This window comes from Mya arenaria, chromosome 6 (genome assembly GCF_026914265.1).
Source record: "Mya arenaria isolate MELC-2E11 chromosome 6, ASM2691426v1".
Taxonomy (NCBI): Eukaryota; Metazoa; Mollusca; class Bivalvia; order Myida; family Myidae; genus Mya; species Mya arenaria.
Window position 1 is genome coordinate 52,903,544 of NC_069127.1, and position 13,152 is coordinate 52,916,695.

A 13,152-nucleotide genomic window follows, 5' to 3' on the forward strand; every position below is an offset into this window, starting at 1 on the left:
AAAGAAACGTGCAAAGAACATGGTATTTCTACCTTATAAGATTATAGTTGATTACAATAAGTATTTTAGCCCGCACCAATCATTTAATATTTTTGAATTTTCAGCTATTAAATACACGGTTACAATCTTGTTATCAGTAATCAATATTTTCAATAAATGTATTACATTGTATTTAGTTTAAGGTGTATCACTCAAAGTTTATGTTTGTTACACATGTCTATGTATTGATTTTGAATAAGAGTGCCACTTTAACATTATCTTATTCAAGCTTATTAAAATATTTTGTATATAGAAAAAAAATCACATCTGCGGAGAAATACTTGTGTATTCACAAGGATGTTAACATGTAAAATGATCAGCTTTTTAATTGTTATCATAAACATTGCACATTTTGCCTCTTGTAAACGGCACTTTTTCTTGGTCACATTGTGGCTTGTACGAATTTGAAATGATTATGCGGTTAATCAAAGTTTATTGAAAACCATAAGTTTACACTATTGTTTACATAAGGTTGTTTACATGAAGAATATGTATCCTTTTTCTAATTGTAAAACAATGTGATCAGCTGTCCTAAGAGTAGGACGTTACATACTACTTGTGTCCAATTGGATACCAGTTCTGCCTACATGTGTACGCACAATCAATTTAAAAAGGCATGTTTTATGACATACCAAATAACGCTTTTCCCACTATATCTTATGCTGTTGAACGTAAGAACGGACTTAATGTTGTCAGTTAAAATATTAACTCGGACTATTCATATCCTTTGGCTCAATGTTACTATTTATGCATTGGGAATTCATTTGTTCATAAATGAATTTAAACTAAACGTTGTAAAGACCTGTAGTTAATTTAGTTGATCAGGGCTGGTATTCAATATTGGTCTTAATTGCATATAAGAACGAAGTAGTTAATCGGATTACTGGTTGTTAAAAGCTGAAGAGTAAAGTCGATGCAGTCAATTATTTATGAGCATAAGATTGACTAAAGTAGAATAGTGAATACCACGACTGAGCCTTCAATATTGGCTTAGTTGGAACAGTATTTATTTCAAATTTACACATACAAGGTATTTTAACAACAATACAAATAATAAGGATTGTAAAACAAGTTACTAAAAACTTATGTAAATTCCGTTCCTAATAGTTATTTAGTTCAGTTGGTGCACAAGGAAGGTCATTGAAACATCGCTGTATCTGGATGGAGTATAAAGGGCATATCATGAGGAAATGGGACGCATCTTCAATTTCGGTGCACGTAAATAAAGGGGAGTCAATGATACTTTTCTGTGAAGATCATGGTTAAGCGAACTACACCCAAGTCTAAGACTACATTGCATGATTTATTTGCGGCGCGAGCCGACATTGTAAAGTAGAGATGATTTTGTGGAGTATGTTTGAATTTTGTTTTTAAAAGATTGGACTGTTTCCGAGTGTCTTGTTGTTATTGGAAGGGAGTGCCAATCTCGGACTGTAGCAGGAAGAAATGATGACGCATATGACTGGGTGCGACAAACTGGTAGGGGAACATTTTCAGAGTTTCTAAGTGGATATCTGACCTGAGGCTGGGCGGGAATCAACGACGAAAGTCGACGATAGATATTCGGGTGTCATACCTTTACTCATCTTATAACAAAGAACTAGCCTATGTTTTTTCTCCTAATTGCAAGGGTGTCCCACTTCAAATCAGTCATAAGACCCTGTATGTTACACATTGTAGTGGCACCGGTAACTATCCTCGCTGCTTCTGTCTGAATTGCCTCGAGTTCACTCTGTAAGCTAGCACTACAGTTGTCCCAGACAACGTCCCCATACTCCAAAAGGGGTCTTATAAAGCTTATATACATTTTTTCAAGGCAGGTACGAGAAAGCATGAATTTAAGGGAACGCATGATACCCAATCTCTTCCCAGTTTTGTCGAGAACAGAAGTGATATGATCTTTCCATTTCGCATCATCAGAAAGGCAGAGACCAAGATGTTTGTGAGAACGAAAACTTTGAATTGGAGTATTGTGCATAAACAAGGGTTGATGAATCCCTCTATCACGTTTCCTAGAGAAAATAATTGATTCTGTTTTGGAAGGATTGAAAGTGACAAGCCATTTAGTTGACCAAATAGATAGTTTCTGAAGATCAGCATTGATTACAGCAGCTGCAGCTTCAGGTGTCTCGACCACAATGTACAGGCTAGTATCATCTGCAAATAAACGAGTGTTAGCTTCAATATCATCAACGATGTCGTTTATATAGATGAGAAAAAGAAGAGGACCGAGAAAAGGGCCTTGAGGCACTCCCGCAAGCACGTCTGACCAAGATGAGGAAGAATTTGAGATAACGACTATATTGGCTTCATATCTTGATTAGACATGTTATAGTTGTCCTTCGTGTAATATGAAGGTACGCGTATGTCTGAAACATTCGAAGACAACATAAATGGATATGCAACTAATTTCTCTTATTACCTGGATTTCTCACCTGTTATAGCACGTGGTCCTTCTTGTTTTCGTTGGTGCATTATTTCAAAATACGTCCGTGCTGTCTATCTATGTAAGACATATGTCCTAATTTACGCACATTGAGACAGACAATCCCTTTCCTTATATAGCAAGTCATTATGTTAACATTCAAATGTCTGCAAGCTTTATCTCCATGCGTCTAGTTTTTGTGGATGGTCAAATCTAGGCCTCATGTGTTGTACCTGGTGCAATTCTCATGACTATCAGTGACGAAAACATTGTAATAAGAGGCCCGTCCATTGCGAATGATTTAAAAAAATGTTATTTCTAATAACACTACCTTGTCTTTATGTGTTGCATAAATCTGAGTCTAAGTTCCATAGCCAAAATATTTCTACGCAAAACGGCATTTTTTCCCACATAAACATGTCAGTCGGCTTCACTTTGTAAGTGCAATCGGTTTCCATTGTAAAGCGGGCCTCGAAACAACATATAAAAAGTTTTACATCGAGACGATATTCAGAACGGCTGTGGAGTATTTTGAGGGTTAGTACTTAAATTTAAAAATGTTTTGTAGATAGTAAATACTTGTATTTGTTAAGTGTGTATGGTTTAATTCCTATTTTATAGCGACGTATACCTGACACCACATAACGTATTTATCTTTTATGAAATGTTTCCAAAAATAATGGATAATTTAACCTTTTTTAGTGGATAATAAGAAAAATTAAAAGAGTATCACGAAATCTCCAAGGAGTCTTTAAACAAGATTTTTTTTTTACAGTTTTCCTGACATTTGTCGATATCATATGTCTTATATTATTTTAATGATAGTTTTCTTGGAGAAAAAACCTATTTATCTGTTCATGATGACTAACTATAAACGTGTCCAGTGATCCCTTCTTTGTCGATAAAATTTGTTTGAAACACATAATACACGTGGTGTCACATTTATCGGCGCACGCTTAATCGAGTTGATATGTTTTACTAGTACGATAGTCATAAGATCTACGAGAGCTATTATAATACGTAGAAACTGTACATAAAACATTTAATAAAGGTAATGACTATATATATCCACATTGTTGGATTTTTTTTCTCTTAATGTGCAGATTTATTCTCGACGTAGTATTATTCGTGGTATCGCTCACATTGTTGGATTTTTTACCACTTTATACTTATACTTATATATTATTTTTTTCACGGAAAGGCAAGAACATATTGTTTCGTACAAATATCGCTGTCATCCATTTTAATCCCAACGTCGGAAATAAAAATGTGTACTCTCAGAAAGTTCTCAGTGGGGCAATATTACATTTTTCCAAAAATAAATAAGAACATTTAGTCACAAAGTTTTCCAGCATAATAGTAATACACATCTATAAATTATATTTATTCAATACAACATTCGTATTCAACGCCATTTTAAATGCCGCTCCGTCGTTGTTGCATTTCATTGTAAAAACAATCTTCGAGATCCAAGAAGGTCAATATATTCAGTAAAATTGTATTCAGTAAAATTGTAGTTTCTTTAAACGAGTATCATAATCTTAATTTCTCACCATATATTCAAAGACGACGTCAAAATCTTAACAAGTTAAATGAGAAAGTCTACGTTTTTAATGACCGGCGTATATCGAAAGAAATACAATTATCAGTAAGTTACAACAACGTTTATTCGATTTTGCAATACGGTGTTGGACAAATCAGCAAGTGCATTTTCATTTCTTTGGAAGTTAACATTTAATTTGGATGAAACGACAGTGGCGGTGGGTGGGGTAACGTGAACTTTCGCGGAAGGAAAGCCAGAGGACGCGAGAAGACTTAGTGTTGAACTGAGCTCTTTCTTCTGGACGTTGCTTGGTGCATTACAAAATGTTATTGTTTCATTTCCTCGATTGCATGTTTTGTCAGATGCTTTATTTTTTAATAAATGTGTATTCCAAATTCCGAAATAAGTCGTCATCATTGTAGTTTAATATTTTTTCAACTGTTTCATCTATCATGAAATCATCTACATTAAAATCAATCAAATTATCGTTGCTTATTTTGTTTTAACTGCTTCACTGCAGATATTAGTTTTGCAGGTTGACAATAATCTTACTACGATTTTATTGAAAAAAATAGTTCCGTAGTAAATATGCTCCGCCCATTAGTATTATTGCGCCCAATGACAAGACAGAAGTATCGAACAAATGAACGCGATTTTGATGGGAAATGCCATTGCACTTTATACAGAAATAATGTGAAATTAATAAAAGACAACCATCGTTAAGGAATGAAGTGTTAATGTAAATATATATAACTTTAAGTCTATACCATGCGATAGTTTGTCGAATGGAAACTGATAAGACTGTCCCATTGTTTGCATTTTTTCGTCCAAATATATATGGTTCTATTAAGATTTAAACGTATGAATATTATTTACAGAGTGCACGTCATTGCTGCAGGTTAAATTATTCAAAAGCGTTGACATACTTCCTATGGTAAATGTATTAATCTTTTCTTTTCACTACATATCTAAAAAATATATTTATAAAAGCATAAAGACAAGAATATGTTAAAGATTATGTGCCAAAATGTTGTCAGAAGATCTTTTTAAAAAATATCCCAAACAAAGTTATTCGGATTTCGTTCATTTATTTCCCTGCTCGTATGATTTTAAACACAAAATCGAGTTAAAGGGATATATATCACACCGTCAACAAATGACCATTTTTCTATTGGTCAATGGAAGTAACATAATTGGCCTATATTTTAAACATATATGTTAGTAAATTAAGAAGGTTTTAATTGTCATTGTTTTGAACTTTACGAGGTTTTCGGTGTGATTTAAACGCTACAGGATTAGCAGGAAACCCGAAGGTTGGTAAGAAGGGTGAAGACCATCATATCAAGATTGAGCTTCGCTCTCACCCGATATTGTTCTCGTTGCCACATATCCATACTTGGTCACCTGCTAACCCCATGACCTATAATATTGCCTTTATTTGCCATGTTTGTTTTAGGCCTTTTTTACTTTTAGACTGGTCCAACAATGAACTGTCTTCACTACTTCACGCGTTTGGTAAGTGATGCAAATTAAAAGAATCCAAATATCACAATTTCTTATTATAAGACCTACTCGATTTATACTTCAATGGGATATGAAACATACAAGAGTATATTACAACGAAAGAACTTTAGGCCAAAATTTCACTAGCGTAACAAGCTTAAGAAGTTTATTTCATTCATCCATATATATTATTAAATTTTGATTTTACTAAATATAAACTAGTTAATCGTGATTATCGCAAAGGTAACTCTATTTAAAAAAAGTTCAAAATATCTCAAGAAATGTTTACAGTACAATCTTTATACCAAAACAAAAATAGTGGGCTTAGCTTTATCCTAGTATAAGGTCTTAATATGTTTCGAGGAATCGTGGCCAGTTAACTACCCTGATTTCCATAAGGGGGCTTTTTAAATTAAATCACTTCATACCAGGTATTCTCGATTTACAGCCAGATTTTCTTGAATAATTTAAGAAAGTAGAAAAAACAGCAAGAAAATTAACTATATTGAAAGGAACATTAATAGTTGGAGAATATAGTAGATCAGTATATCCAAAAATTGTCATCCTAAAAATTCTTGTCTCATACCTCAGATAAGTAGATCCAAAAATTTAACCATGCTAGAATATTTTTTTCCCACCACAGATAGGTAGATCCAATAATTTAACCATGCTAGAAATTCTTATCTTGCCCACGGGCGAAGATAAAATGCCCGTATGGAACTCCTTTTTAATTGTCGCCACATTGTAATTACCTCCCTTGTTGAAGACAGTCGTCTGTAGCGTCATAGAAACCTTGTCTTGTGGCAATATTTAGAATGGTAATTAACGATTTATCGCTTCAAATGTCACCATGAAAGAGTTTTCACGCATATTTCAAGAAATAATGCTCCACTCTCCTCCGAACTATTTAAAGACCGATTTGACTAGTAACATAACCTGAATCACTGCGAGCATATCCATGACAACCACGAATTATCAAATATCCATACGCATTTATTTTCACTACGCACAAAAGAGTTCCAGCAAAAAATACATTTTTACACAATTTTGTTTAACTGAGGTGGGAGAAAAGGCATCTACCATAGCCGCTCGTGTAAGATATGTTCATCCCGACTCTCGCGCAGGGTGTTTTGCGGAAACTCGGTTAACCTCGTTTCCGCAAAACACCCTGCGCTCGGGTCGGGATCTTACAATCTCAACCATGGAAGATAAAACCGTACCCGTATGGAATTTCTTTTTAATGGTCATCACATTGTAATTACCTCTCTTGTTGAAGACTGTCGTCTGTAGCATCATAAAAATCTGGTCTTGTGTCATCCTCAAAATTATTTAAAGACCGATTTGACTATTAACATCATCTGAATCATTGCGTTCATATCGTTGACAACCACGAATTATCTCATATCCATAGGCATTTATTTTCACTACGCACAAAAGAGATCCAGCAAAAAAATACATTTATTACTTAATTTTGTTTATATGAGGTGGGAGAAAAAGCATCTACCATAGCCGCTCGTGTAAGATAGGTTCTTGCGAAAATTCGGTATAACTCGTTTCCGCAAAACCCCCTCGGGTCTTACACACTCGGACCTTGAAGATACTTATAATCTTGCCCACGGGCAAAGATAAAACAAGTACCCGTATGGAACTCATTTTTTCGCATCACACAATTACCTCCCTTGTTGAAGACCATCGTCTGTAGCATCAAGGAAACCTTGTCTTGTGGCAATATTTAAAGTTCTAATTAACTATTTCTCGCTTCAAATGGCACCATAAAAATGTTTTTACTCCCCATTCAAGAAATAATGCTGCCCTTTCCTCGGAACTATTTAAAGAATGATTTGACTATTTACATAATCTGAATCACTACGCGCATGACAACCAGGAACTTTTACATATATATACGCATATTATTTTCACTACGCTCAAAAGAGTTCCAGCAAAAGAATACATTTTTAATTTATTTTGTTTAACTGAGTTCGGAGAAAAAGCATCAACCATGGCCGCTCGTATAAGATAGGTTCATCCCAACCCTTGCGCCGGTAAACCTCGTTTCCGCAAAACACCCCACGCTCAGGTTGGGATCAACCTATCTTACACCCTCGGCCATGGAAGATACTTATAATCTTAAAGTAAACGTATTTTTTTATGTTCCTATTGCGATTATGCTAACGAACAATATGTTGCAACGCACGTTGATGAAAACGTGTGTCCAGCTGAGCTTTAATATAATTTATATTTCTTAACATTTGTATCATGTGTTAACAACATGTAATAACCTTCGTAATACAAATATTAGATACAATTTACTTCTTGCTTATTATTTAAGTTATACATTTAAACGGAACATGTAAATCAGTAATCTAACCAGGATAAAACAGTGCACGTTTATTCTATTTGTTTATGGTCACTTATATTAAACACATTGAAAGATGTGGACCTAAAGGTGATATAACTTCACACATCTGGTTTGCATTTTTATACGAGTACCCATTGACTTCAATAATGTTTTCAGTGTCTTTTATTACCTCTGTTTCAAAAATTAAATGTTGAATTAACAAAATTGTGTGTGATAGTGGTTAAGCAAATTGTATTGCGATATAAAAATAAAAATGTGAAAAACATGTGTTCTTATTTTTTCAGATTGTGGTGCTTGTTCTTCCAAGTCTGGCCAGTTCATTTGTTCTGGACAGCGACTGTATAGCTCCGTCTCCATGTACTTGCTCCGGAAGTGACATTCGATGTGATTCTAAAAATCTACAGACAATACCGCAATTCAAGCACAGTAACATCAGTGCGAATACTTTTATCAATTTGCAGTTACAAAAAAACAACATTACAACAATAGGACCAAATGCTTTCTGCAACTTAGCATTATCGAGAGATACAAGTGTACACATGGATTTAAGTTCAAACAAGATAGATTATTTATCAAGCAGTGCTTTTAATTGTATTGACACTCACATTTTGAACCTTGATTTAAGCGGAAATTATTTTTCAATTCTTCCACGAGCACTAGAAAATCTTGTAAACTTAACTCTCTTAGATGTTGATCCTTGTTACTTGACGACATTGGATTCTCGCTTCATGACTGTACTTGGGAGGAATTTGCAGGAGTTCGAAGTTGATTTAACCCATTTTACTTCCTGGCCTCATGAGTTTCTTTTGCTGCGAGCAATTAATGGCCTGGTCTTATCTCGAATACCATTTTCTAGACTGAGCACAGACGCCTTTCATGGCATGGAATCAACCTTGTATTCCTTATATATAACTAGTTCTCACTTAGTTAGGCTGCCTATTGCCATTTGTCAACTACAGAACTTACTAAGTTTGACGTTTGCCTATAATTATTATTTAAATCCAGATACATCATTTATTGAACCGTGCAACAAACGTCTTAATTCTGTTACATCACTTAATCTTTATGGAAATAATCTAAGAAATTTCCCAGATGTTTTTCACACGTTTCCAGAAATCACACACTTGATTCTGGCTTCGAATAAGCTACGATATATCAATGGTGAACTCATACCAGCAAACAACCGGCTGCAGTTTTTGTATCTGAATTCAAATAATTTCAGTAGAATACCTGATGCTGTCAATAAGTTACATGCATTAACACATCTCTATATGCAAAATAATCACATCGGTGTTATTTATGATGTAGATGTACATAACCTGACGGCCTTAATCACACTTGACTTGAGTGACAATGGTCTAGAATTCATTTCCTTGCATGCGTTTAGAAACAACCCCAAACTGGAAAATTTATTGCTTAGCAATAACCTTCTACGTTCGATATCAAGCTCCATCACAACTTTGCATTCACTTAGTAGTTTGCAACTCCAGAACAATCATATCGAATGTATATGTGACCTCTCTCACTTGAAACCATGGAATGTCACCAGTATTAACTCTTTCGACGGAAATTGTGATTCAAGTACTGAAACTTTAAAACAGTTTTTGATGAACGCGCTTCCCATGTGCATATAGAACTCAATGTTGAATGTATAAAATTATGTATGAAAGTTGATTTGTTTATCATTTCAACCTATACTTGTTAAAGTTAGTTTTTGTTGTTTTTGGTATCGGATTACACTTTTCTTAGAGTGAAAGTATTTTTTGATAATAGTAAATATTGAAAACTAACGTTTTACAAAAACTAAATCCGCTTCCATGGTGCCCACAGAACTCAAGGTTGAACATATATGTATGAAAATATATTTGTTAGTCATTTCAATCTGTAAAAGTTACAGATTGGTTTCGGATTTCACTTTTCCTATAATAAAATTTTAAAACATTTTTGGTGTAAAATATAATATCGTATACTAACGTTTAACAAAATAATTAAAATTGTTTTCATAGAAAGTAATACTTTACAAACATTTAAGAAAGATCATTTTTATAGTTGCATTTAGAAATTATTGGCATATAAAGTTTTTATCCTTTACATAAAGTATGCTTGAAGAAAGGAAATCCCAGAAATTAAGTGGAATTGGAGTTCATTGGAACTTGTTAAGCGTATTTGATTTGGTGGGAAATGTAGGCAATAGTAAGGAGACAAAACAAAAAAGTATTATCTGTGTATCTATTTGATGGCATTGCGGATATATCCTACATTTCCAGCTGTCTGCCTTAATAAGTTAAGCGTTTAAACAGTTAAGGGACTAGACACCAGATGAAACAGCTGTGTGAAGATTTTTTAATATAAAATTGATATCGGTGTATACAACGCACTGAATCTTAATAGTTGTTGTATCACATCGCTAACGACGGATGTATCTTTTGAAGTTTTTGTGTATTATTCAAATTCGAAAAACTACTGCGTCTGTCTACCACGTAAATCCCAGTTAATTTTAAAATAACATCGGCACATGTATCTGTAATAATCACCTGCCTTTCACATGCTAAATATACACACTATGAACTTTAAAACGATTATGCGCTGTTTTTGAACGGGCCAATTCACTGATACAGCGGCATAATATTACTTTAATGATGTTAATTGATGTATTATCGGCTTCATACTTTTTCAATTCAATTCAATTTATTTGCATTATATGACCTCCGGTCCAAATACACAATATACAGCATTAATTTAACATAATGCATGAAGTTATGACATAACCATACTAGCTCGTATTGACACTTATAGGCTTGTTTTGAGAAATTACTGCATGTGCCGATTTTGGAACCATCTGGTGTCTAGTCCCTTTAAGAATTGTAGTTGAACAGACATGACCTCATTATTCGGTTCTTCGTCTGATGAAACCACGTGATAGTCCTAGTCTGTTAAAATATATTATGTAAAATATTAATATTAAGCAGATCCACCCTTCTGACCTCATTATTCGGTTCTTTGTCTGATGAAACCACGTGATAGTCCTAGTCTGTTAAAATATATTGTGTAAAATATTAAGATTAAGCAGATCCACCCTTTTTAATCATAATATTATATAAATGAATATTTGGTCGTTTTAAATAAATATTTTTGTTTTACAAAAAATATATTTTGTTGTGAAGGAATCTTATCTATTTACCAAAAATATATAATTTGTGGTTGAACATACTCAATTACTGAATGAATATTTGGTCGCATTGTATATTTGATTTGTATAACTCAAGTACACATTGTAGGTTTACAACACGATTAAGTTTCGAGGAATCAACTGTTGTATTTTATTTTAACTGACATAATACGCCTTTTATAATGATTATAAAGTTGTTTTAAGGAAAGGTTTTTGCTCTGATTGATGCATTAATAATGACTTTTAGGGAGGGAAGCGACCATGTTTTAATACTTTCATGATGAATGTATAAAACATGTTATAAATGCGTGTATTGTTATCAATGTCAATTTGGCAAGTGTGTAGCTGTTGTAATGTTACTGACCTTCAGGCCAAACACGTAACACTTGTGTAGAATGGTTAAAACATTAATTTACTTATTGTTACATGTGTTTCCGCTATTTCACTTATTTATTCCCACTGTTAACTGTAATATTTCTTTAATGTCGCTTACAACTTTGTATATTTGTTATGTAAAGATGTTTGTATATTCTGTAAATGTAACATAAAAACCAGTAAAGTGTATGTGTTATAAAATTTGTCCTGTTCTGTTTTAGATTGATTGTTGGTTCAAACCCGCAATTGTATAAAATGGATATTTGCATAATTGTGTATTATATGCTGTATAATTAAGATATGTGTCATGTATTTTTTAAATAATTTAATAGAAATAGAAATTATTTACAAAATATGTAAACAAAACTATTTCTTTTTTTTTGTCATCAGCTGATGTGGGTTTCATGGTTTGAATAAAGATGTTTCCAGAGAAATTGAGTTGCTGTGTTTCAACATCATTTTTAATTGTAACATCTTCAACATTTTCCCTATACGCTTCGTAATATAGGGTCAAGCGCATTTTGAAAATTATTTGATGTTAACGTATTACAATACATGAAATGCATAATTAATTTTAGATATATAATCTGTATCAGATATATTAAACAGTGTTATATCATGGTTCGATTAATTTCTTGTCAATGTTTGATTTTATTCAATAGCGGATTTAATTTCATGGTTTGACTAAAGCAATTTTAAAGTGCGTTGCTGTTTTTAACATTATTTTGAAACTGTAGCGCCAATAACTGTCCTCGTAACGAATGTTAAGATAACAGCGTTGACAAATCAAATTATTTCAATCTGCGAAATACATAATTGAAGTGAGGTCGAACTTGTCAAGTCAACGTCAAATACCGTTCAGTATTTACGGCAAATAGTCCTATATACATATAGAATATGGCGGCAGATATGAATACAACTATATACATAGTGATACCAAGTTGAGTTCCTTAGAGTCAGTCATTATGAACTGAACTATAATAATGCACACTTGATCTTTTGGGTTGTATCACTTTAAATTGCTTGTTTTATGACTGTATCGCACGCGTGTAGTATTTCTCTTCATGCCTTATAAACCATTTTTTTTTTAAGAACAACATTAAATTCCAACCGCAAACGTTACTCTCGATGTAGCTTTGCAAAAGAAAGTGTTCCCATGCGTCCTTGGCTGTCTAAACAAACTCTGCTTGAGTGTCCATATTTCATGTTTAAATCATTCATTATATTTTTAGTCGGTATTTTAACCTCTATGAAATAAAATGTGTGTACTGGAAAGTTTTAAAGAATAATTAGAACATATTGTTAAAACTCTTTATGATTGAGAATCTGGGTTAAGATTGATTTTGGATCATATCGGGTAGCAATATCTAAGTCAAACAACAAACATGATTTTTACCCAAGTTCCATGGGACATTGTCGAAGTGTTTGTCTCCATATAGATAATGAGGTCACCTTTTAAAACAACACTCTCCATAGTAGCAATCAAACTTGGTTGAATTATTGCATTCAAGAGACTCATCAAGGACTTTTCTACTTTTACACCTACTGATTTTGAGCCACGTTGCACTAGTATCGCAATGGTTCTACATTTTATTGAAACACACAATCGGACCAAATTTCACCAGTATTCGATAAAATAATGTGGCGTCAAGGAAATATCTACGTTTTTCTCTGATAATACAAGTGATATTTTAGTCTACATATATGCCTTATTCTGAAACTCGTCCGATTTGTTTTTA